General features: G+C 38.5%; 1 pseudogene; it reads left to right on the top strand.

Annotated features, from left to right (window-relative positions):
- The window catches only part of LOC144228434 (UDP-glucuronosyltransferase 3A1-like), a 29,564-nt pseudogene extending 4,808 nt beyond the window's left edge, over nucleotides 1–24,756 (top strand).
- The last annotated feature ends 558 nt before the right edge of the window (nucleotides 24,757–25,314 follow it).

Raw genomic sequence — 25,314 nt, 5'->3', positions numbered from 1 at the left:
TTTCAGAATTTATATATATTTATATACTTGAATACATATGTGAATATATACATGCACACACATTTATGTATATATAATAAAATTTTCTTATATATAATATAAATATATAACAATATATATATTGTAATATAAATATATAACTATATATATTGTAATATAAATATATAACTATACATATACATACATAAATTATTCACAGTTGCTATTTGAAAGTGTGTCCAAGAAAGTTCCTTATACTCTCATCCTGGAAATGGAACCATAATAGGTGTGTCTTGACAGTGTCAAGGATGGAAAGACCTTCAACTGAACAAGTAATTCTTCCCAGGTATTTAACCGAGGTGCCATGGCTTGTACTTTGTGTGGGGCAGCAGCACATCCCTCTTTGTGAGCTCCTATGTGAATGTTTGTGTCTTGAATGTGCTCCATGAATCTCTACAAAAGGAGACTGCCCTCAATGTACTCTCATACATGTGCTTCTGGAGAAAGTTAAACGTGGTTGAAGATCTTGCTGGCTAAACCTGTGAGAAGGCTGTTGAGGTAGTCCATGAGAAGCCAAGTTACAAGTTATTTGAATCCTTCAAAGGTAAAGGTGAAGAGACACTACAGCTGAGACCTTGTTGAAAGAGGAATTAAACAGAATCTATTACCACATCTATGATTGTAAAGAATTTATTAGTACTTAGATATAGTCAGCAATTTCAGTAAGATTGGAAATGGAGGCCCTAATATGATGACTTTGGCATTAAGTCATAGTAAGCCACTGAGAGGCACCAATCATTCAAGTTTAAGAATAGTCAAATTTGGCTATTGAATGGAGAACTGGTGGGGATAATCACTTCTTTGTTAGTGGATCCTTTATAAAAGGGATTTCATCCTTGAAGGCACTCTATTGAAACATATTTCATTGCATTAAAAGTTTTAATATATTGGGCAGATCACAGCAAGTTCCTTTTAGCCATGGTGTTAGTGCTAAAACCTTAATTTTATTTTATTACTTCTTATATAGGAGCAACCATAGCTATTGTGAGGTAACTTAATCAATGGCTACTACAACTATGGGATATTTAATCCCAGTAGTTAAGATAGGGTATGCACAATTGTCCTCTATCTACTATTTTGTAACTCCCAACAGTAGACGTACTTTGATAAATTTGGGTGAGCTCTCATGATATATCTGTTATTTTCCACAGTACTGACTAAGACAATTAAGGTTTGTCATTGGGATGTCTCATCCAAAGTTAAAAGTAATTTAGAACCTTTGATGAAAGTCACAAAAGCCAATTTGTGGCCTTTCTCTGTTATAATATTTTAAAAGTAATGTTAGATTTCACATACGTCAAAACCCAGACCTCTGTTTAAATTTCTTTCCTGACTCTCCCATGCTGTAATTTCCCATTTTTTTGCCGTTCCTTTCATTGTCATTACATATACTTTGGGGGAAGGTATACCTTCTAACCTGCTCATATTTATAAGTTCTTCCTCAGAATGTCCTAATTAGTATCAGTAAATCTAAGGGCCTTCCTGATGGTGACTTTAGAGAATGGAGATTAAGCTGAGTTTGAATTAACCCTTGACTTAACCCCATGAGGGTGTCATCAGTGTTTCCTTGTTACTGTGTTAATCAAGGTTTTCTTTTAGCTACAGAGATATAGCCAGCAAGAGTAGCAAAGGCATTTTCTAGGGATCTAATGCACCTTCTACTTTTACAGGTGTGGATCTCATCAGATGACATGGTGATATTCTTAACACCATTCAGTGGGCTTGTAAACTGTCATCAGTCTTAACTCAGGGCACTGTTTATAATGGGGATGGTCCTTGAGATGTACAACCATTGGTCACATGGTCCCACCTAGCCTAGTGTCAATCACACAGTTCATGCTGCAATTCAAAAACAAAGTCAATTCTGACACAGAAGATAGGTTTGTGTGAAACACATGACCAGGGCCACTTAAAGGCTAAAGCCATACTTTTGTTTCTAAATACCAATTATGGAAGCTCCTGGGTGAGATAGAGGTGTAGGTTCCCCTCATTGGGTCTGGGTTGTTTGCCTGAAAATTTTGGTCATACAAGGGTGGGTATGTTGAGGCTTTCTCCTTATTTTCCAAGATATGTCATGGAAGGTTAAGGAGGAGCTTGAAAGCTGTAAGCAGTCCAACTTCAAAAATGGTGCCAGACTCTTTATTATGCATGAGTTATGGGGGAAATGCCAGAATGGTAAGTAGGAGTGCAGAGGACGACTATTGTTAACTTAGTCTTTGGCATATTTTGGGATGAATGAAAAACCTTTGCCTGTATTACTTTTAGATGCTTTTTCTCCTAAAGAACAAAGGACTGGGGAGCTGGGATAAAATAAATATGTATTTAAATACAACGTGTACCACTTACTATATGTGCAGCCTTGACAAATTATCTGACACTTCATTTATCATTGCCTTCTCACCTGTAAAATGAAAAGTATCTGTACCTTTACATGAAAGATTTAAATAGAAGCTTAGGGTACTTTAAATTGAATAAATGTAATTGAATTATTATAAGGTTCTCAATAAATATCATCAGATCCTATGACTGAAGAGATTAAAAAGCAAGCAAAAAGCCAAAAAAACCTCGAAAAGCAAACATTCAGACATATATATAATTATTAGAATGAAAAACTATGATATCATGCCAAAATTAATCTGCACTGTTTGACTTAATGACATATTTTTATTGGTGTTTTAAAACAATTTTATTTAGAAAAGAAGGAAAATGCATACCAAGTTATCAGTTGGCTTCTACCTGAGGATCACGAAAAAGAATTAAAGAAACATTTTGATTTCTATATGAAGGAAGCTTTGCATGGCAGGTAATTTCTTTTCTTCTCTGATTGAAAAACTTACCATTTTAGTGATGTAAATGAATGGTTGGATGCATGGATACTTGGAGTGAGTTTAAGAGAGATGGATGGGTGGATGGATGGGTGGGTGGATGGGGAAACCAATGATGGGAGGCAGTGGACGGATGGAGTAGATGGGTTTCGCACTCCGAATCATCCCCTTTGTGTGCTGTGCCTCTTCTGCTGAAAGCATGGGTGTAATCTGTATAGTGATGGGGACGATTCCTCCCAGGTCTTCCTGGCAGCACTTCACCTACAGTGTTTGTGTCTATACTCTCCACCACACAGAAGGCAGGATAAACAGCAGAATTTCTCATTGTTAGTAGGCATCTCAGAGCCACCATTTACACTTACTTTTCCTCTTATTACATAAATTCAAGAATGGAAACATGCTTATGAACACTGACTTTTCATACCTAGAGCCATTTCTAACTCATTTCAAAGCCCAAATGCCTTGATGACACACACTGTGATATTAGCCTGAAAATTTTTGTCATTTTCTGAGATGTATATAGAAAGTTCTTTATCTTTGATAGAAGAGGGAATGCTGAGCACAATACGTTCTTGTATTTTAATATATTAATTTCAAATATGCTGAATGTTTTTCTTTTGAGGAATTTGTAGTTCATGTCTTGAATTTATCCACAATATGTAGCAGTCATTCATTATGTAAAATCATTTAAAAATATAATAGAGACTAATTTCAGCTAATTATCTGTTGTTACTTGAGGTTTATTCTAAAGTACATGTGGATATCTGCGTATTGCTAATGACCCTCCCTTGTAGGCTTCCTTTTAGTGGGCTGACATGGTGCAGTGTTTTACAGGTTAAAGGTTTGCTAGGCCATTGATTTCCCCCATCCTTCACTCAAGTAGGAGGTCTCCAAAGCACCTGTACCTATAACCTCTGGTCAGGAGCATTCACATCTATTTGCTCATATGTTGTGAAAAAAGGGTTGTATTCATTGCAGTCACTAATGTGAAAACATTGAAGGAGAATAGTGCCATAGAAAATTTCTCAATTAGGTATCAGTAAAATTTTAGTATTAACTTCTTTGACTACAGGAAGCATGAAATGGAAAAGTTAATAATAAGCTTCAAACAAATTTTATTTTTGTTTGTTTAAATTGTTTACCTCATGTGCTAGAAAGATATAAATCTCATATTCAGCTTAGAATTGGGGTTCTATTACCACCAGAAAGTCCCTTGTGTGAGACAATCTGTCAAATGTAGACTGTGCAAAATTTAAAGCAAAAATGGGCTATATTATCAATTTTAGTGGACTCTGGTACCAAGTTACTTCCATAAGTAGTCTGGAAAATAAGGCAGTCATTCATAAACAGTCAGTATCAGATGAAAGTTAGAGTGTCACAGAATGTGTCAAGCAGACATGGAACTGTGAGGTCTGCTACAGTCAGAGATGGCTTCCAGACTGGGAGGTTCTTGAATTGGCCTGGATGGGGTAGATGTAATTGGCTGGAGAAAAGGGAGAGAATGAAGTGAGAACATTTTAGGAAGGAGAAACAGAGCAGAGTAGTCATTGGACACTGGTAAAATAGGTGGGCTGCTGTCAGATATGGTCTTGTCTTCCTGGGATATTTTCTTTGAGCTAAAGTTTCTTCTAAGTATTGTGAAATTAACTCTTCAATGAATATTTGTCATTATATACTTTTCTTTTCAACAGAGAAGCATTTGACACCTTTGTAAAGTTAATGGAACAATTGGGGATTCAATGCAGTGATTTGCTAAGGAGAAGTGATATCATGGATTCTTTAAAAAATGAGAACTTTGACCTGGTATTTGTTGAAGCATTTGACTTCTGTTCTTTCCTGGTTGCTGAGAAGCTTGGGAAGCCATTTGTGTCAATTCTTCCTACCCCATTTGGCAGTGTGGACCTTGGGCTGCCAAACCCCATGTCTTATGTTCCCGTATTTCATTCCTTGCTAACGGACCACATGGACTTCTGGGACAGAGTGAAGAATTTTCTGATGTTCTTTGATTTCTTCATGAAGCAATGGAGAATCCAGTCTACATTTGACAACACCATCAAGGAACATTTCCCGGAAGGCTCTAGACCGGTTTTGTCTCATCTTCTAAAGAAAGCAGAGCTGTGGTTTGTTAACTCTGATTTTGCTCTTGAATTTGCTAGGCCGTTGCTTCCCAACACTGTGTATGTTGGAGGCTTAATGGCCAGACCTGTTGAACCAGTACCACAAGTAAGTAAAACTTTACATCTTAATATGGGCTTCATGCAGAGCTCTTCATTGTAGAGTTGGTGGCTCCCCTGCCGGTGGAAATTGGGAATGAAGTAGGGTTAGACAAACAAAACATGACCTGAGCTGAACTCAAGATGCTCAACTGACTGAGCCACCCAGGTCCATCCCCACAGGTATAATGTTAAAACTTTTAATCCATTCTGAGTCTTTGTATGGTGTAAGGTAAGGGTCCAGTTTTATTCTTGATCATGTTGCTATCCACATGGCCTGGTTGAGAGGGTGTTTCATAACTATTCACCAGCTTTGATGAGACTGGTTACACATTTGCCTTGGAGGCACTACCCTTTCATTTAGTTCTGGATTTCTTACAAGGGAATTTGACCATGAAATATTGCTGAATTGGCATGTTTTTCAGGGGAAGAAGCATCCAGGGCTTCCTACTCTGCCATCTTGTTGATCCCAGGGTCCACTTTTAAGGAAGCCCTCCTGTAAGGGTGATGGAAGTTTTGTTAGGTCCTACATGACCTTGATATTGGGAACCTCCTTAAATAACAGCCATAAACTCTTCCAACGCCTTACCCTCCTCCTAGCCTTGCTGGTAAAAATGCTTCAATAAGCTGATATTTTAATTTCCATTTTTTGTGATCATATATACAATAATTATGTAGTGAGAGGCCACCACAATTAAGGATTTTTAAGGAGGTTAGTTATTCATGTAAATGAAACGTAAAAAACCGAGACATAGTATAGTGAGTCAGGACTGGATGTGACTGACAACAAGAACTGCAGGCATAATCTCGATTATCTCCTTCCTATAAAGGGCTGGTTCCTGACTCAGCCTAGATTTTCTGATTCTAATGAACTTGAACTGGGTCTAGATAATGTAATATTTAAATGTTATCCAGGTGGTCTGAAGGCAGAGCCTGAACTCAGAATGACTGCTCTAGAAATTTTCAAAATGGTGGAGAGCTAAGATTAGTGACTGCCTGTTGCCTATAGGTAGCCACTTGGGTGCTATTGCATGGACGTTATCTCATATATTGTGTGTCATGCCACCTTGAGAGAACTGTGATGATCTCCAATTTTATACATGAGAGGACAGATGTTCATGTGATGTACATATTATTCCCAGCACCATTTAGCTCCGAGCAGCAAAAGCCCAGATCTGACTTAGGCACCAAAGTCTCTACCCTTCCCCTACTGATCTTGAATTGAGTGAACAGAAAAAGTTGAGGAATGATTCCTGGGCAAAATGGACTTTGGTTTATGGTGGCATTTTTTAAGAAACAGAACTGGGAAGGAAGATGAACCAGGCTGAGAGAACAGGGGGCCCCATGTGTGGAGTTATAAGTCAGATGGCCATGAGGCTGGGTTCTCTTGGTGACACTGGCCAGGCCAAAAGCTGAAGTTTCTACTATACATATAAAACCAGGCCAAAACACAGGTCTTACCTGACATGATGGTGGGTCAAGTCTTGGGAGAGAGACAGGAGTTATTAAGGAAGAGAATAATGGAAGTGAAAGTGTGTAATCCACGAGATAAAAGATGCTTCTTCATACAATTTTTCTTCTCTTCCTTCCTATTTTTTTCTATTGTGATCAAATAGACATAGTATAAATTTTACCACTTTAGCCATTTGAAGGGTACAGTTCAGGGGCATTAAGAACATTCTCATTGTGCAACCATTACCTGTATCCATCTTTAGAAAATTTCCCTCTTCCCAAACAGAAAATTCATACCCACTTTATAGTAACTCATCATTTCCCCAGACCCTGGCAACCACTATTCTCATGTTGTATGTACGAATTTGACTACTCTAGGTGCCTTATATGGGTGGAATCATACAATATTTGTTCTTCTGTGATGGCTTGTTTCACTTTGCATTATGTCTTCAAGATTCATGCATATTGCAGCATGTATCCAAACTTCTTTCCTTTTTAAGTTGTTTTTTATTTTGAGGGAGAGGAGGGGTAGAAATAGGGGGCAGAGAGGGGCACCTGGGTGGCTCAGTCAGTTTAGCGTCCGACTTCAGCTCAGGTCATGATCACACGGTTCATGGGTTCGAGCCCTGTATCAGGCTCTGTGCTGACGGCTAGCTCAGAGCCTGGAGCCTGCTTCAGAATCTGTATCTCCCTCTTTCTCTGACCCTCTGTTGCTCACGCTGTCTCTCTCTCTCTCTCTCAGAAATAAATTAAAAACATTTAAAAAATTAAAAAAAAAAAAAAGAAATAGAGGGCAGAGAGAGAATCCCAAGCCATCTCCACATTGGCAGTATAGAGCCCCATGTGGGGCTCAGTCTCATGAACTGTGAGATCATTACCTGAGCTGAAATCAAAAGTCCAATGCTTAACTGACAGAGCCACTCAGGTGCCCCTGAATTTTAAGGCTAAGTAGTATTTCAGTGTATGTATATACCAAATTTGTTTATATATTCATCTGTTGATAGACACCCTGGTTACTTCCAATTTTGGCTATTGTGAATAATGTTGCTATGAACAGTAGTGCTCACAAATATTTGCTTGAGTCCTTGCTTTTGATTCTTTTGGGAATATACCAAGAAATGGAGATTCTGGGGCATATGATAATTGTATATTTATGTTTTTGAGAAACTGTCACATAGTCATTTACAGTGGCTGCACTAGTTTGCATTTCTACCAACAATGCACAAGGATTCTGATTTCTCCACCTCTTCACAAACTTGTCATTTTCTGTTTTTGTTTTTTTGTTTTTTAAAAATTTTGTTACTCACTATCCTAACGGATGGGAAGTAGTGTCTCATTGTGGTAGGATTCTCTGATTAGTGAGGTTTACCATTTCCTAACCTTATTGGCCATCTGTATATCTTCTTTGTTCAATATCTGTTCAAGTTTTTGCTTATTTATGAATCATGTTTGTGTTTTTGTGTAGAGTAGGTCTTTATATAATCTGGATATCAGTCTCTTATTTGATATATGACTTGTAATTATTTCTCCCATTACCTGGGTTGCCCTTTCACTATGTTGATAGTGCCCTTTGATACATAACATTTTTCTTTTTGATGCAATTTTTTATTGTGTTGCCTGTGCTTTTGGTGTCTTATATGAGAAATCACTACCAAATACAATGACATGAAGATTTCTCTATTTTATTCTAATAATTGAATTTGTATAACTCATATTTTTAGGTCTATCATCCATTTAAGTTGATTTATCATATGGTATAATGTAATGGTTGGCTTTCCACTTTTTGTATGTGGATATACAGTTTTCCAATATCATTTGCTGAAAAGACTGTTACTAATGAATGGCCTGGCACCTTTGTCAAAAGTTATTTGACCAAATATACCTGGGGTATTTCTGGACTTTCTACTTTATCAGGTTGATCTACATAAATGTCTTTTTGTCATACCACACTATTTTGATTACTGTAGCTTTGTAGTAACTCTGATATCAGGAAATGTGAGACCTCCAACCATATTCTTTCTTCCACATTGTTTTGGGTACAAATTGTTTTTGAAATTCCATATCAGTTTACAATAGGTTTCTATTTCTGCCAGAAGAAAATGCTGTTGACTGTTGATGGAGATAGCATGGTACCCGTGGATCACCTTGAAGTACTGACATCTTTAAAGTATTAAGTCTTGGAGCGCCTGCGTGACTCATTTGGTTAAGTGTCTGATTTCAGCTCAGGTCATGATCTCTTGGTTCGTGTGTTCAAGCCACACATTGAGCTCTGTGCTGACATCTCAGAGCTTGGAGTGTGCTTCGGATATTGTGTCTCCCTCTCTCTCTCTCTTCCTCCTTGTACTCTGTCTCTCTCTTTCAAAAATGAAGATTAAAAAATATTTTTTTAAAAAAAGTATTAAGTCTTCTAATACATGAAGCCTAGATTTTGTTTCTATTTCTTCGTATCTTCTTTAATTTCTTTCAGCAGTGTCTTGTAGTTTTCAATGTAAATTCTTCTACCTCTTTGGTTAAATTTATTCCTAAGTGTATTTTTATTCTCTGGATTGTATTGTAAGTGAAATTGTTTTTTTAATGTCCTTCTTGAAGTGTTCATTATTAATGTAATGCAATTGATATACTGAGCTGATTTTGTTCCTTGGTACTTTCCTAAATTTCTTTATTAGTCATGACACGTTTTTTGGTGTGTCAGGAATCTTTAGGGTTGTCTACATATTATATCTTCCCATGTGCCATTGTTTCTTGATGCAATCTTTCTACTCTTCTCTCATTCCCCTGAGAGCTCCCTAATGCATATATTAATCTACACGAGGGCGTCCTATGAGTCCCTTACACTCTATTCACTATTTTGCCCTTTCTCCTTTTTGCTCTCTACTTGACATTTTAGATGCTCTGTCTTCAGGTGTACTAAGTCTTTCTCATGTCTGTTTTGGTCTGCAGTGAACTCCTTTAGTGAATTTTTCAATTCAGTTATTGTATTTTAGGTTTTGATTTTGTTTGTTTTTTGAAAAATAATCTCTGTCGCTTCTTGCTATTCTCTGTTTGTTCATGTATTGTCTTCTGATTTCCTTTAGACCTATGTCCACTTTTATTTTTTTAGCTTTTTGTGCATATTTAGTCAATTTCAAAGCGTTTGTTTGGTAAATGCAATGTATATTTTTTCAAGGAGGGTTTCTGGTGATTTATTTTGTTCCTTTAAATGACACATTTTAGCTTTTTACTCTTCTTCTATCATTATATGTCTTATAACCTTTTGCAGAAAGTTGTGGGCATTTGTAGAAACAGTCACCTCTACTTGTGTCTGGAAGCTGCCATGGAACACCTTCATTAATTAGTAGGGAATGTTTTAATACTTTGGATCAGCCAGGGAAGACCATTTAAAGTGTTCTGAGGTATTTTCTGAGCATTTTTCCTGTTACGACCTTTGTATATGCCTTTCTTCACCTGATTCTTCCTGTATACTTGGCTAATTTGAATGTCTTAAGTTCTCAAAGAGTCTTATCCAGATCCTGTTCAGGGACAGAGGTGTTTTGTTGTATTTTATTCATATTATCTCTAGCCCCAAGATTCTAAATTCTGTATATCCCTGCAGGCTTTACATGGCATTATGCGCTCTACTGTCTTGCAATACTCCCAGCAACCTGATATCTGGGCAATATTANAGGCATCCAAATTGGAATGGACAATGTAGAAGTAGTTTGATATTCATATGACAAATGTTATATCCAGAGTCCCAATGAATTCATACGAGTTGTGTTTTCATACACCGGCAATGAACAATCTGAAAATGAAACCAAGCAAACTATTCTATTTACAACAGCATCTAATTAAACTGAGGAGGTGAAAGACACATACACTGGACACTACAAATTTGCTTAAAGAAATTAAGGGAAACCTAAATAAATGAAGAGACATCTCAAGACCATGAGTTGTGATACTTAGTATTGTTAAGAGAACAATACTACTCAAAGTGATCTACAATTTAATCTAAGCCTTATCAACATTGGAATGGCCTTATTATTACTTGTCGTTTTTTTGCAGAAATGGAAAAGCCAATCTTCATCTACCATTGAAATGTAGTGAAATGCAAATAACCAAGTCAACATGAAAAGGAACAGGGCTGGATGACTCACACATCTGTGACCAATTCATCTTGACAAAGGTGCCAAGTGCAATCAATGCAGAGAATAGTCTCTTCAGCAAAGGGTGCTGAAATCAGTGGATATTCATTCACATGGAAGAGAATATATTTCAAGCATTCCTCACACCATATACAAGCATCAACCCTAAATGAATCAATGGCCCTAATGAAGAGCTAAAAGCCAAAAAATTCTTAGAAGAAAAGAAAGGGTTAAATTGCAGGGACTTGTATTTGACATCGAATTTCTAGAGTGGCATTGAAAGGGTGAATAACAAAGAAAGAATAAACGAACTGGACTTAATCAGAATAAAAAGCTTCTCTGTATCAAAGGACATGATATAGAAAATGAAAGGACAACCTTTCAGGTCCCAGGCAAGTATGTACTCTCCCGCTGCTTTTCAGCCTCATATTGGAGGTCCTAATAAAGTAATATGAGAAAGAAAAAGGAATAAAAATCATGTAGATTAGGCAGAAAGAGTGAAAACTGTTCTTGTTTGAAGATGGCATGATGGTCCATTTTAAAAATCTGAAAAGTCAAGGAAAAGATTTCTGGAACTAGCAAGCAAGTATAGTAATATCAAACGATCCAAGATTGCTATTTTTAAAAATCCATCTTTTTCTTATATATGAGCAATGAAAAGGAGGAATGTGAAATGAAAACCACTCTACCACTTACATTTGCACCACGAAATATGAACTCTGGGAATAAATACTAACAAAATATGTACACGATTTATATAATGAAAACAACAAAATGCTGATGAAAGCAATCAAAAAAATGAAATAAATGGAGAGATACTGCATATTTATGGATAGGAAGACTCAGCATTGCTAGATGTTAGTTATCTACAATTGGATCTACAGATACAGTGCAATCCCAATAAAAATCACAGCAAGTTATTTGTGGATATTGATAAACTGATGCTCAGATTTGCACGGAGTGGCCAAAATCCTGAAGAGCCAACACAGTTTTGAAGATGAAGAACTAAGTTGGAAGGCTGACATTAGTCAACTCCATGACTTACGAAATGGCTAAAATAATCACAACAGTGTGGTATAAGCCAAAGAACAGACATATAGATGAATGCAATAGCATAGAGAGTACCCATAGACCCTCATACATTTAGTCAAATGATCTTTGACAAAACTTTAAAAGAAATACCACAAAAAGACGATACTCTTTCCAATAAATGGACACAGATCTTAACGTCTTCAAAAAATGAACTCAAAGTGGATCACAGACTTCAGTGTAAAATGCAAAAGTATGAATCTCCTATGAGGTGATGTTGGAGATTATAGGTGATGTAGTGCCTGGAGATTGCTTTTTATATATAAAATCTAAGGCATGTTCTATGACAGAGTTGATACGTGGGCTATATTGATTTTAAAAATAAAGAAGATATGGTTTATATATACAATGATTACTACTTAACAATGAGAAGGAAGGAAATCATGCCATATGCAGCAATGTGGAAGGAACTGGAAGGTAATATACTGAGTAAAATAAGTCAGCATGAGAAAGACAAATACTGTATGTTTTCACTCATGTGGATCTTAAGAAACTTAACAGAAGACCATGGGGGAAGGGAAAGGGAAAAATAAATACAAAGAGAGAGGGAGGGAGGCAAACCATAAGAGACTCTCAAATACAGAGAATAAACTGAGGGTTGAAGGGGTGGTGGCAGAGAGGGGAAAATGGGTGATGGGCACTGAAGAGGACACTTGCTGGGATGAACACTGGTGTATGTAAGTGATGAACTACAGGAATCTACCATAAAACCAAGTGCACACTTTACACACTGTATGTTAGCCAATTTTATAATAAATTGTATTAAAAAATAAAAATATCTGTTCTGAGACATACCTGTCATACGAATAAAAGGAGGAGACACAGACCAAGAGTAAATATTTCATAGATATACCTGATAATGGCTATTATTCAAAACGTAATACACACAAATATGCAACCATATATACAAAATATACATAGAGCTCTTAAAAACCAGTACTAACAACAAACCAATCAATTAAAATTTTAAAATGGGCCAAACACCTTGNAGGCATTTAGTTTAGATGTCGAGAATAATTTTCTACCATAAGGGTTGTGAAGACTCTGACCTACTTACTTTGGGTCTCAGAGAGGTGTTATATTTTAGTGCTGCTTATAGTAGATTTAAGTGAGGCAGGAGGTCTCCTTTCTGTCTCCCAATATGCCACACAGTCCCTGCCTCAGGCCCTTTGTCAGTGCTGTTCCCTAGAACATCCTTCCTTCTCCTCTCAGGACTGGCTCCTTCGTGACAGTCAGACTCATCTCTTGTCTACTCCTCAGAGATGTGGTTTTGTCTGACAGTCCTAAATGCACTCCTCTCTCACTCTTTTCAGTCATAATTTGTTTTTCGTACTAAATACTTCTCAGGATAGTTAACTACCCCATTCCTTTTGTTTTAATTTATTACAGGTCCCTCACACTAGATAGTAGACAGTAAGCCCACTGGATGGCCCAGTGTTTCTCTTGCTTTCCCCTAGGCTCCCAGGGCCTAGCACAGGGCCTGCCACAAAGTTAGGATGAATTTCTGTTAAGTGAGTTGGTAGAAAGACCCATGATGTCTTAGGTAAATCTCCATCTGGCACAATGATCTGATAACGAGGATGGACAGAATATCCTATTAGCATTTTAAGGATATCTACCCTGAGTCAGGGGTATGTTACATCACCTACATTCACATATAGTTTTTCCTTTAGTGTTCCATAAGCCTCCTGGGAAGAGACTTTTCCTTACAGCTTATTCACTGTTTTGTACTTTAGCACTTTTGGTACTTGGCATGGATCTTTGCTTGAAGGGACCATTTTGAACTTTTCAATGTGACCAAGCTAGGCTGTGGCAAGACCAGGCCAACATTTTTTCTTGACATCAGTCTTCTGTGCATGTGGAGGAAAGCGTGTGTGTGTGTGATACAAGGTCTCTGATACCTCTGAGGCCACAGCAGTAACTCTCTTCCTCTGTGTTTGCCAACAGGTACAAGTCAGCAGTGGTGGCCGCCCGTATCATCAGACACTCTCACCCCATGACCCCTGCCCAGAGGCTGGTGGGCTGGATTGACCACATCCTCCAGACAAGGGGTGCAGCCCACCTCAAGCCCCATGCCCTGCAGCAGCCGTGGCATGAGCAGTACCTGCTGGATGTCATCTTGTTCCTGCTGGTGGTCACCCTGGGCACCCTGTGGCTCAGTGGGAAGATGCTGGGCATTATGGGCAGGTGGCTGTGTGGGGCCAGGAAGCTGAAGAAGGCCTGATGGGGATGCACCCTTGATGGGTGTTTGGGGAGCCAGTGGTTGTACAAAGTCGCCAAGCACACAGGACATTTCTGGTATCTCCCTGTATTCCACCTGATGGTGACACATAAATTGCTCTTCACTTCTGCTTGTATTTAAAAATTCTTGTGAAGTACCCTTGGGATTCTGCTTTATATTGTGGTAAAATATATATTGTGTAAATTTTGCCATTTTAACCATTAAGTGTACAGTCAGTGGCATTTAGCCATTGATTTTATCCTGCAAACATCTCTACCACTCATCTAGAAATGTTTTCATCATTGCAGAGTAAAACTCCATGCTGATCCAACAGTGATTCTTCATATACATGCCCCTCCCCCCATCTCCCTCAATTCCTGTTCTACTCCTTGTGTCTATGTATTTGATCTTGGCTTGTTGACTTATGTCTCATAAATGGACTTCTCACTGAGACCCATACCTTTAGCAGGCAGTTCCACCTTTCTCCCCACTCCCTGTTTTTAGCACAGGGGTCTGCTTACTTCATTGTTGCTGTCTGGGTACTTGTCAGTCTCTCTGCCTTTTCATCATTTACATTTCATGTCATGATATAACATATTGGCCAGTTCTTTCATTTTGGGTCTAGCTCTTGCAGTTAGGCAGGTCTGGCTCTCCCAGGACTCCACCTGTGGTCTCTGTCCCAATTCCTTCCTGAGAGAGCACCTCCTGTGCTGGTCAGATCAGGAATCTGTATTTGGCCACAGTTGATGCTGTGCTTCTCACCTCCCACAATTCCCTTTTCAAGTTTCCCATCCCTGAAGATGTAGTCATGGAGACCTCTGGAAGGGAATCCAGACCTCTGTGTAAGGCTCTTAGGCCTCAGGTTTAGTGACTATAGCCATTCCCAAGACTTTATTGATTTAGAGAGCATCCATCTCATCACTGTGATGTGGCAGAGAATACCAGTATGTGGAAATCCTTCAGGAATTACATTCAGTTCTGGGCAACATAAATCAGCAAAAGTGTGCCTTAACCACCAGGGTTTTTGTTTGGTAGTTTCTTCTTTTCATTAACAAAGCCTATAGTCATGCAACGGAAAATGGGTTTGGTGGATCTGTCATGGCCATAAAAGTTTCTTCCTCTTCTCTCTCTCTCTCTCTCTACACACACACACACACACACACACACACACACACACACACACTTAATATAATTTTTTAAAAATATTTGTTCTCTCTAAATTCATACAAAAGACTGTTTCTGGTATATGGTTTTCCTGAAATATGTCCTCTTCAAATAATTATTTTCTCATAATTGATTTTCATTCCTAAATGGAATTAACTTCATCCTTAAAAATTTCAAATATATGGTACCTCATGGTTAAAATACAGAGAAGGAAGCATTAGCTATATGTAGTGTCCTTGGGAGGATCATTGGTTTAGATTGCTTAATTCTGGGGTGTGAAACAGACCTTGTAACAACTAAATGATATAAAAAAGATGGAGTGCATGTGTTCTCAGTAGGCTGAGCATCTGACTCTTAAATTTTTTATTTGGGTCTTGATCACAGGGTTGTAGGATCAAGCTCCATGTTGAGCTCCATGCTGAGCCTGGATGCTCCTTGTGATGATTCTCTCTCTGTCTCTCTCTCTCCCTTTCTCTCTCTACCCCTCCCTATCTCTGAAATAAGATTATAAAAAGAAAAAGAAAGAGGTGCTATAAATAGTTCCCTTGTTTCTACAGTAAAGGCCAATCACTTGCAAATTGTAAAAAAACATTTTCTTGGAAGTGTCCAAGGCTGGGTGTCCAATATTTACCTACTTTGTGAATTCTAATAGTGTAAAAACACCATACACAGCCAGGAACATGTCACACATAGAAATGCATGTCCTTGTGGTATGTGACTCTGCATGTGCATGAAATATGATTTTATTTTTGTAATTCTCTTGCAACCACTTGAAATGATCTGTGGCATCCTTGAAGAATGATGTGACCGTTTCTTATGTTGTTGGGTCAGCAGTCCCTGCATTTTCCACAGTAACTAACACAGGGGCTGAGGGATTAGTCTTCCTGATTGGTAACTTCCTCCCTCCCATCCCCAGCATGCTGTCTTCCCCTAACATCTGGGTAATTTTTGAGGTCACTTCTGTTGATCCATCATATGGTGGTTCTATTTTTTAATTTGGAGGGAAATTTCCATACTGTTTTCCTTAATGGCTTTACCATTTTTCATTCCCAACAACAGTATGCAAGCATTGCTATTTCTTCATATCTCTAACACTTGTTATTTCCTGTTTTTAAGTGATAACAATACCAACAGGTATGAGTTGATATCTCTTTGTGGTTGTGATGTGCATTTCCCTGATGACTAGTGTTGATGAGCATTTTTTCATATATCTGTTTGCCATTTGCATGTTGTCTTTGGATAAATGTCAGTTCAAGTTCTTAGCCTAGTTTTAATTGAGTTATAAGATTTTAGTGATTTTTTTGTTTGTATGTTTATTTTATTTCTTTTTTTGCTATTGAAATTTAGGCCTTTCCTATATCTTTTGGAGATTCATCTCTTCAGGAATATGGTTTACAAGTATTTTCCATTCTGTAAGTTGTCTGTTACTCTGTTACTCTGTTGATTGTTTCTTTTGGTGTGCAGAAGCTTTTTAGTTTAGTGTAATCCCACTTGGTTTTTGTTGTTGTTTGTTTTGGCATTTGGTTTTTTTGTTTGTTTGTTTGATATTTCATTTTCATGTGCACGGTGCTATATAATTGAGATCATTGCCAAGATCAATACCATGAAGTTTTCCCCTTGTGTTTTCTTCTAAGAGCTTTGTAGTTTCAGGTCTTATGTTTAAGTCTTTAAACCATTTTGAGTAGAATTTTTTATATAGCATAATGTGAGGGTCCAATTTTATTCTTGTTCATGTGGATATCCACATGCTGGGGTTAGAGAGTGTGGTCAGAGGTGTTTTCATAACTATCCACCATTTTGGTGAGAAGAGTTACACATTTGCCTGGGGTGCTGTCAGTCTTTAGGTTTTTTTTAAAATTATTTTTTAATGGTTCTGTAGGAATTGATAGCATGGAGCTTCTTATTCTGATGCCATGCTCTGCACTTTTCAATTTTAAATGATAGATTTATATTAATCTTAAAATAATCAAAAGAGAGCACAGCTGTTTTTAGGTGGTCCCCCGGGGTGGTAGTACTTATCGTGTATGTAATGCTGGAGGGGATCAAGTACAGCCAGATGGAACAATGGGGTAAATGCTTGGAGTTGGGGCCAAACAATGCAGAGGATAGAGGAACTAATGTTTTGAAGAAGTGGCAAACTGTACTAATGCTCATTTTTAGGATTAAATCAGAAACTTCTTTTTTTAAATGTTTATTTTTGACAGAGAGAGAGATTGAGAGAGAAAGAGAGAGAGCGCATCAGCAGGGGAGAGTCAGAGAGAGATATGGAGACGCAGAATCCGAAGCAGCCTCCAGGCTCTGAGCTGTCAGCACAGACCCGACTCGGAGCTTGAGCTTACAAATTGTGAGATCATGACCAGAGCAGGAGTCAGATGCTCAAGTGACTGAGTCACCCAGACGCCCCTAAATCAGAAACTTCTTAAGAATCATGTAGGGGTGAGGGGCGCCTGGGTGGCTTAGTCGGTTAAGCGTCCGACTTTCGCTTAGGTCATGGTCTCGCGGTTCGTAGGTTCGAGCCCCACTTCGGGCTCTGTGCTGACTGCCAGCTCAGAGCCTGGAGCCTGTTTCAGTCTGTGACTCCCTCTCTCTCTGACCCTCCCCTGCTCACGCTCTCTCTCTCTCCTAGAAATAAATAAAACATTTAAAAAAATCATGTAGGGGTGGCTATATGCTAATTAATATGACACAAAATAGACTTATGACAAAATTTGTACAAGACATAAAGGATATTTTATAAATGATTTAATATAACAAAATCAATCAGCATAATAGAACAATTATTACAATGAAGAAGATAAAAAAAACCTCATCATGTCAGAGATTTAGAAAAGATATTTGACAAAACTAACATCCTTTCCTGATTAAAAACAGTCACAAAACTAGGGGTAAAAATGTACTTCTTGAACACAATAAAGAGTATTTATTAAACACTCACAGCTAACATCATACTCTTTATAATAGACAAATTGTGCTGCCTCAGATCGGTAGCTTAGATGCCCACCTGTGTCACTACTATTCAGATACGCCCTAGACAGAGCAAGTAGGCAAGAAAAGAACTAAAAGACATCTGTTTTGGAATTGACAGTGTCAAAATAGCTTGATTTTCATATGACATAATTCTCAATATAGACAACCCAAAGAATTCATACACTAAAAAGAAAATATTAAATGTTAAACAAATCTAGCAAAGTTGCAAGTTAAATATCCACATTCAAATATGAGTTGTGTTTACATATACTGGCTATGAAGAATCTGAAAGTGAAATCAAGTAAAATATTTATTTACAACAGCATCCAATTAAACTGAGGAGGTAAAAGACATGTCCATGGGAAACTAAAATTTGCTGAAAGAAATTAAGGAAGACCTGACCTAAATAAATAAAAAGATATCTCTAGACCATGGATTGTGATACTTAATATAGTGAAGAGAGGAATACTACTCAAACTGATCTATAGATTTGATCTAATCCTTATCAACAGTTAAGTGGCCTCTTTTATTTTATAGAAATGAAAGGGCAAATTTTCAACTTCATATCAAAATGTAAGAGACTCTGAATAACAAAAACAATATCAAAAAGAACAAAGTTGGATGACTCATACATCTGTGACCAATTCATTTTTGACAAGGGTATCAAAACCAATGAAGAAAAGAATTGTCTCCAGAAAATAGTGCTGACACACTGGATATTCATTCACATAAAAGAGAATGTATTTTGAGCCTTCCTCACACCACATACCAAAATTAACTCAAAATGGATCAATGGCCTAAATAGAGACATAAAGCCATAAAATTCTTAGAAGAAAAGAAAAAGATGAATCTACATGGCTTGTTTTTGGCAATGGATCTGTAGATGTGACACCAAATGCATGGGTAATAAAGAAAAAAATAGATGAATAGGACTTTATTATTATAAAAAATGTCTCTGTATCAAAGGACATCATATAGAAAATGAAAAGACAACATATAAGGTAGAAGGCATGTATGTTCCCTCACTGCCATATTTTAGCCTCATACTGGAGGTCATAAGTAAAGTAATAAGACAAAAAAAGGGTAAAACGCATATACATTAGAAAGGAAGAAATAAAACTGCTTTTGTTCATAGTGGATATGATGGTTAATAACAAAAACCTGAAAAAGACAAAAAAACCTTCTGGAACTAGTTAGCAATTACAGCAATACAGGCTAAGTATACAAAATCAAGCCTTTTTTTTTTTAATATATCAGAAATGAATGGAAGAATGTGATATTAAAAACACGATACCATTTACATTAGAACCACCAAAAAATGTGATCTTGGGAATAAATCCAACAAAATATGTAAAAGGTTTATCTGAGAAAACTACAAAACACTAAAGAAGGAAATCAAAAAACTAAATAAATGGAGAGAAAGCCCATAATCATGGATAGGAAGACTCAATATTGTCAAGATATTAGTTCTCTCAAAATTGATCTATACAGTCAATGCAATACTAATCAAAATCTCAGCAACTTATCTTGTGGATGTTAATTAAAAATTAAAAAAAACTTTTTAATGTTTTATTTATTCCTGAGAGAGAGAGAGAGAGAGAGAGAGAGTAGGGGAGGGTCAGAGAGAGAGGGAGATACAGAATCTGAAACAGGCTCCAGGCTCTGAGCTGGCTGTCAGCACAGAGCCCGACGCGGGGCTCGAACCCACGAACCGTGAGATCATGACCTGAGCTGAAGTTGTCCGCCCAACCGACTGAACCACTCAGGTACCCGAATTAAAAGTTTTTAAAATTTGCATGGAGAGGCAAAAACCCCAAAGAGCCAACACAATATTGAAGTTGAAGAACAAACTTTGAGGACAGATATTGTCAACTTTATGACTTACTATAAAGCTACAATAATCAAGGGAGTATAATATTGGTAAAGATCAAATGGATTAGATGAAAAGTCCATGAAATAGAATAGAAAACTCAAAGTAGACCCACATGAATTTAATGAACTGATCTTTCACAAAGGAGTAAAGACAATAGTATAGAGAAAGCATAGACTTTCCAAAATATGGTGCTAGTAAAATGGATGTCTGAACAACACAAAATGAATTAGACCCAGACCTTGCACCCTTCAAGAAAATTAACTTAAAATGGACCACAAACCTAAATAGGAAAAGGGCAAAAGTATAAGATTTTTAAAATATGATATCAGAAAAAATCTAGATGAACTAGTGTTTGGTGAAAACTTTTTTAAAAAATATTTTATTTATTTTTGAGAGAGAAGGAGAGACAGAGCCAAGTGGGGCAGGGGCAGAGAGAGAGGGAGACACAGAATCCAAAGGAGACTTCAGGCTCTGAGCTGTCAGCACAGAGCCCAACATGGGACTCGAATCCATGAACTGTGAGATCATGACCTGAGCTGAAGTTGGAAGCTTAACCAACTGAGCCACCCAGAAGCCTTGGTGAAAACTTTTTAAAATGCAAATCTAAGTCCTATTCTATGAAAGAAGGAGTTGGTAAGTGTACTAAGTTGAAATTAAAATTTCTGATCCAGGTAGGAACTGTCAAGGGAATGAAGGAAGAGCCATAGAACATAAGCAAATATTTGTAACAGACCTAGCTGTTAAAGACAGTTATTCAAAATATACAAATAAACACTTACACACACAAATATGCACAATATAAAAAGAACTCTTAAATGTAACAATAAAAAACCTAAACTTTAAAAATAGGCCCAACATTCTTTAAGACACCTCAATAAACAAGACGGACACATGGCTACTAAGCTTATGAGGAGAACATGACAGATATTTTCCCACATCTACCTCATTCTCCAGAAGGCCTATGGCCCCCTAGTGGAGCAGGACAGCAGTTGGCACCCTCCCATGTACTAGTGCTCTAGTCTTGCATTGGAACACTCTTAAATGACCATATCTCCCCAGGATTAGGATGAGGTATAAGTCCGATCCTGGTACTGGGTCCATGTTTTCAATGAAGGAAGAGGTTTCCATCACCTCAACTTTTCTCTTCTATAAAACATTGTTATACATGGATGTCTGGAATCATGTTGGTGTTGGTAGATGTTGGTGCTACAGTATGCATTCAGTGCCTCATGTGCAATGTGGGTCATTGTGGTAGTGGCTGGACACCTAAGGCTCTCTTCACATCCATTTCTGATTATTGAAAATATTTCTATAGTATGATGTGTCCTGAGGTTTCAGAAAAATGACTTCAAGGCCACAAGACACAATGGATGTGAGCACAGTGCAGAGGGTACTGAGCTGTCCCTGAGACTATGAGCACAATTTCAAGACAATGAGCTCTAGGACCTGACAGGAGAGCATATTCAGTTAATAGCTGACTTTCATTTCATGGTTATCTAAGTTTCCATAAACGGCTATATTCACCTCCTTTCATTTCTTACCTTTCTCCAAGAATTTGAGAATTTCATCACTAAGTTTGGAGACCCTGGTTTTGTACTTGTGGACCTGGGCTCTACTGTGAGCTTACATCAGTCCCAGGAAGTTCTCATGAAAATGAACAGTGCCTTTGCTCATCTCTCTCAAGGGGTGATATGGAAGCATAGGCCTTCTCACTGGCCCAAAGATGTCAAATTGGCAGGGAATGTAAAAATCATGGACTGGTTCCCTCAGAATGACCTCTTGGGTAAGGACTGCCCAGATCTACTTCTCTCTTTCCATTTATGTCTCTTTAGGTGTCCACTGGGCAACCCATCATCATGAGAAGGCACAGCTAGTAGATAAAGGTAATCTTTTGAGGGCAGGAATGATGCAGCCAGCTGGAATTCCTGGGAATCAAGTTATACTTCCCAAATGGTTAAAAATGCCATGTTTTCTTCATACTTTCTATTCTAGTCCTGAGACCTGCAGCCAGAAGTGATATTTTTGTCCCTTTATTCTGACTCTACAATATTTGTCACTAAACACAAGGCTCTCCAAACCCAATAAAAACAGTTTATGGACTCAGAGATTACATATGAAGGGACATGTCGCCACTGTTTTGCATGGCCTCTTGAGCACCTATTAGGCCATGTGCCATTATAGAACACACTCCCATACATATTGGTTCATCTCCCATTGCTATAAAAGGTGTACTCATACTTTCTCAAAGTTGACAGTGTCTGAGGAGTGCGCTAAAATATCTGGGTGTCGAGCTGAGTAACCTGTCGGTCAGTTATTTGATCCATTAAATTGTCTGGTAACATCTCCTTACACCCATGTAGGTTTTCTTTATCCTTGTGTCACTCCTTGCTGCCCCCCTCACTGCCAAAATAGCTGACCATATCAGAGGCTCATCCCCAATATTATTGCTCACAAACATGTTTGGAACTTATAATAGAGAGTTCTGCCTTTTATTTTCCCACAGAGATATGGAAAATAATTCCAATTTATACCAAACACCAATAGATTCTGATGCACATCTCTGTTGAGAGGCAGTGTTTGAGATGAACTTTTCATTATCAATACTTGTTTTATTTTTTTCTCCTATAAAAGGTGGGGTGAGCACACAAGAACGGGAAATAATGACATGGGTGGTCCATCATTCCCTACTTTAGAAGATTTCTTATGAAATTGAGCAGAAAGCACATAGAGTTTAAGTTTGAGACGTAATGTCAATGAAAGTGTTAAGTTTTAAGATAAGAGGAAAAAGAATGGACAGTGAAGGAGAGAAAGTGAGACCTGGAGAAACAGAAACAGTGGGTGGTATCAACAGAGAGAACAGAAAGAGGAAAAGAGAGGAACAGGGTGGAGAGAGAGGATTGGTTGGTTGATGGGTGAATGAGTGGATGGATAAATAAATGAGGAGATGAATATTCCTTGCTTACCACTCTTCTGTATAGATATCCTTGAGCTCTGAGTCTTAGACAGATTGATTCAGAAGAATCTCGTAGAGACAAGGCCAGAGTCTTGTATCTTGGAATATGCACCCGCAAGTGTGTCCTAAACTAAATTAGCAAATCCATCTTCTTCAACATATTTTGAGATCCATTTGTATTTTCTTTCTGCCCTTGCTACTTTATCAGCTGTTCTGAAAGTTTTCACCCTGAAATATTCTGTTCTGTTCCTGATTTACAACAGCTCACCCACGCACCTGTCTTTTTGTCACCCATGGTGGGATGAATAGTGTAATGGAAGCCATCCAACATGGTGTGCCCATGGTGGGGATTCCTGTTTTTAAAGAACAGGCTGAAACATGGCCTGAATAGAAGCCAAAAAGTTTGGTGTCTCTATCCAGTTAAAGCAAATCACAGCAGAGACATTGGCTCTGAAGATGAAGGAAGTCGTAGAAGACAAGAGGTATGGAACTCTCTGGGTTTGTGGCCACTAAGGCTGAATTAAACCATCAAATACTAAGGACACGTTGTAGCACACTTTTGCAATAGATGAACCTTCCAGGACACGGAATAATATATGTGCGGTACTAACATCTGATATCAGAGCAAGACTAGGCAATTAAGGTTAGAAGTTGAGAACAATTTCTACCCTAAGGGTTGTGACAGTCTCTAAAAGGTGTTATATTTTTGTTGAATTACACTGAGGCAAGAGGTTGTCTTTCAGTCCCCCAATATGACACACTGTTCCCTGCCTCAGGCCCTCTGTCAGTGCTGATCCCTGGTACATCCTTTCTTCTCCTCTCAGGACTGGCTCCTTCATGACAATCAGGCTCATCTCCAACATCCTCTCCTCAGAGAGGCAGTCTTAGTCTGACAGGCTAAATACACTCCTCTTCAGTCATAATTCATTTTTCCTTCTTAACACTTCTCAGAATCAGTAACTTCTCCATTTCTTTCTGCTTTGATTTATTGTGCATCCCTCACACAAGAAAGTAGAGAGTAAGTTCCTCTAGAGTGAGAAGTGTGTCTCTTGTTTTACTCTGTGTTCTCAGGGCCTAGCACAGGGCCTGCCACAAAGTAAGTTGGGATGAAATTCTGTCAATTGAGTCAGTAGAAGGATCCATGATGTCTTAGATAAATTCTCATTCAGCACAATGATCTGACAACCAGTTTGGACTGCGTATCTTATTAGGGTCTCCAGGACATCTACCCTGAGATGGGTGTATGTTATATCCCATATATTCATATATACTTTTTCCTTTAGCACGCCATAAGCCTCCTGGGTAGAGATTCATCCTTACAACGAAGTTGTTGTTTTATAGTTTAGCGCTTTTAACACTAGGTATGGATCTTTGCATGAAGGCACCAGTTTGAACATTTCAATGGAAGCCAGCCAGGCTATGGCAAGGCCAGGCCAGGCCAACAACTTTTCCTAGAAATTGAGTCTTTTGTGCGTGTGGAGGAAAGAGTGTTTGTGTGATACAAGGTCTCTAAGACATCTGAGGCCACAGGAGTAACACCCTGCCTCTGTGTCTGCCAACAGGTACAAGTCAGCAGTGGTGGCCGCCAGCATCATCAGGTGCTCCCACCCCCTCACCCCTGCCCAGAGGCTGGTGGGCTAGATCGACCACATCCTCCAGACAGGGGGTGCAGCCCACCTCAAGCCCCATGCCCTGCAGCAGCCGTGGCATGAGTAGTACCTGCTGGACGTCATCTTGTTCCTGCTAGTGGCCACCCTGGGCACCCTGTGGCTCAGTAGGAAGCTGCTGGACATTATGGGCAGGTGGCTGTGTGGGGGCAGGAAGCTGAAGAAGGCCTGATGGGGGTGCAGCCTTGATGGGTGTCTGGGGAGCCACTGGTTCTAGAAGGCTTTCCTCTGCATATGACAGCCCTGTTATCTTCCCCATCATGGTGTCTTGGGGTAGAGCACAGTATCTCCTGACTATTTTCTGCCTCTGTTTAGAAGTTCTTAGGAAATAATCTACACATTATTTTTAAAATTGTGGTAAAACATATATTGTATAAAATTTTCCATTTAAGGAAAGTCATTGACTTTATTGTGCAAACATCACTACCACTCATTCCAGAAGTGCTTTCAGTATCCCAAACTGAAACTTAATGCATATCAAACAGTGAATATTCATATCCCTGCCTCCACCCCCAACTGCCACCCTGCAAGTTCCTGCCAACCCCAGTTCTACTTTATGTGTCTGTAAATTTGAGCTCAGCTTCTTGACTTGCCCCTCATCAATGGCCTCCTCACTCAGACCCAGACCTGTAGCAGACAGCCCGCCTTCCTTCACACTCCCTGTCCTTAGACACATAGCCCTACTTACTTCACCTTGCTGTCTGGACACTTCTCATTCTCTCTGACCTTT

Source organism: Crocuta crocuta, unplaced genomic scaffold (assembly GCF_008692635.1).
Source record: "Crocuta crocuta isolate KB4526 unplaced genomic scaffold, BGI_CrCroc_1.0 scaffold150, whole genome shotgun sequence".
Classification (NCBI taxonomy): domain Eukaryota; kingdom Metazoa; phylum Chordata; class Mammalia; order Carnivora; family Hyaenidae; genus Crocuta; species Crocuta crocuta.
Note: the sequence above shows the minus strand (reverse complement) of the source record. Positions and strands in the feature narration are given on the sequence as shown.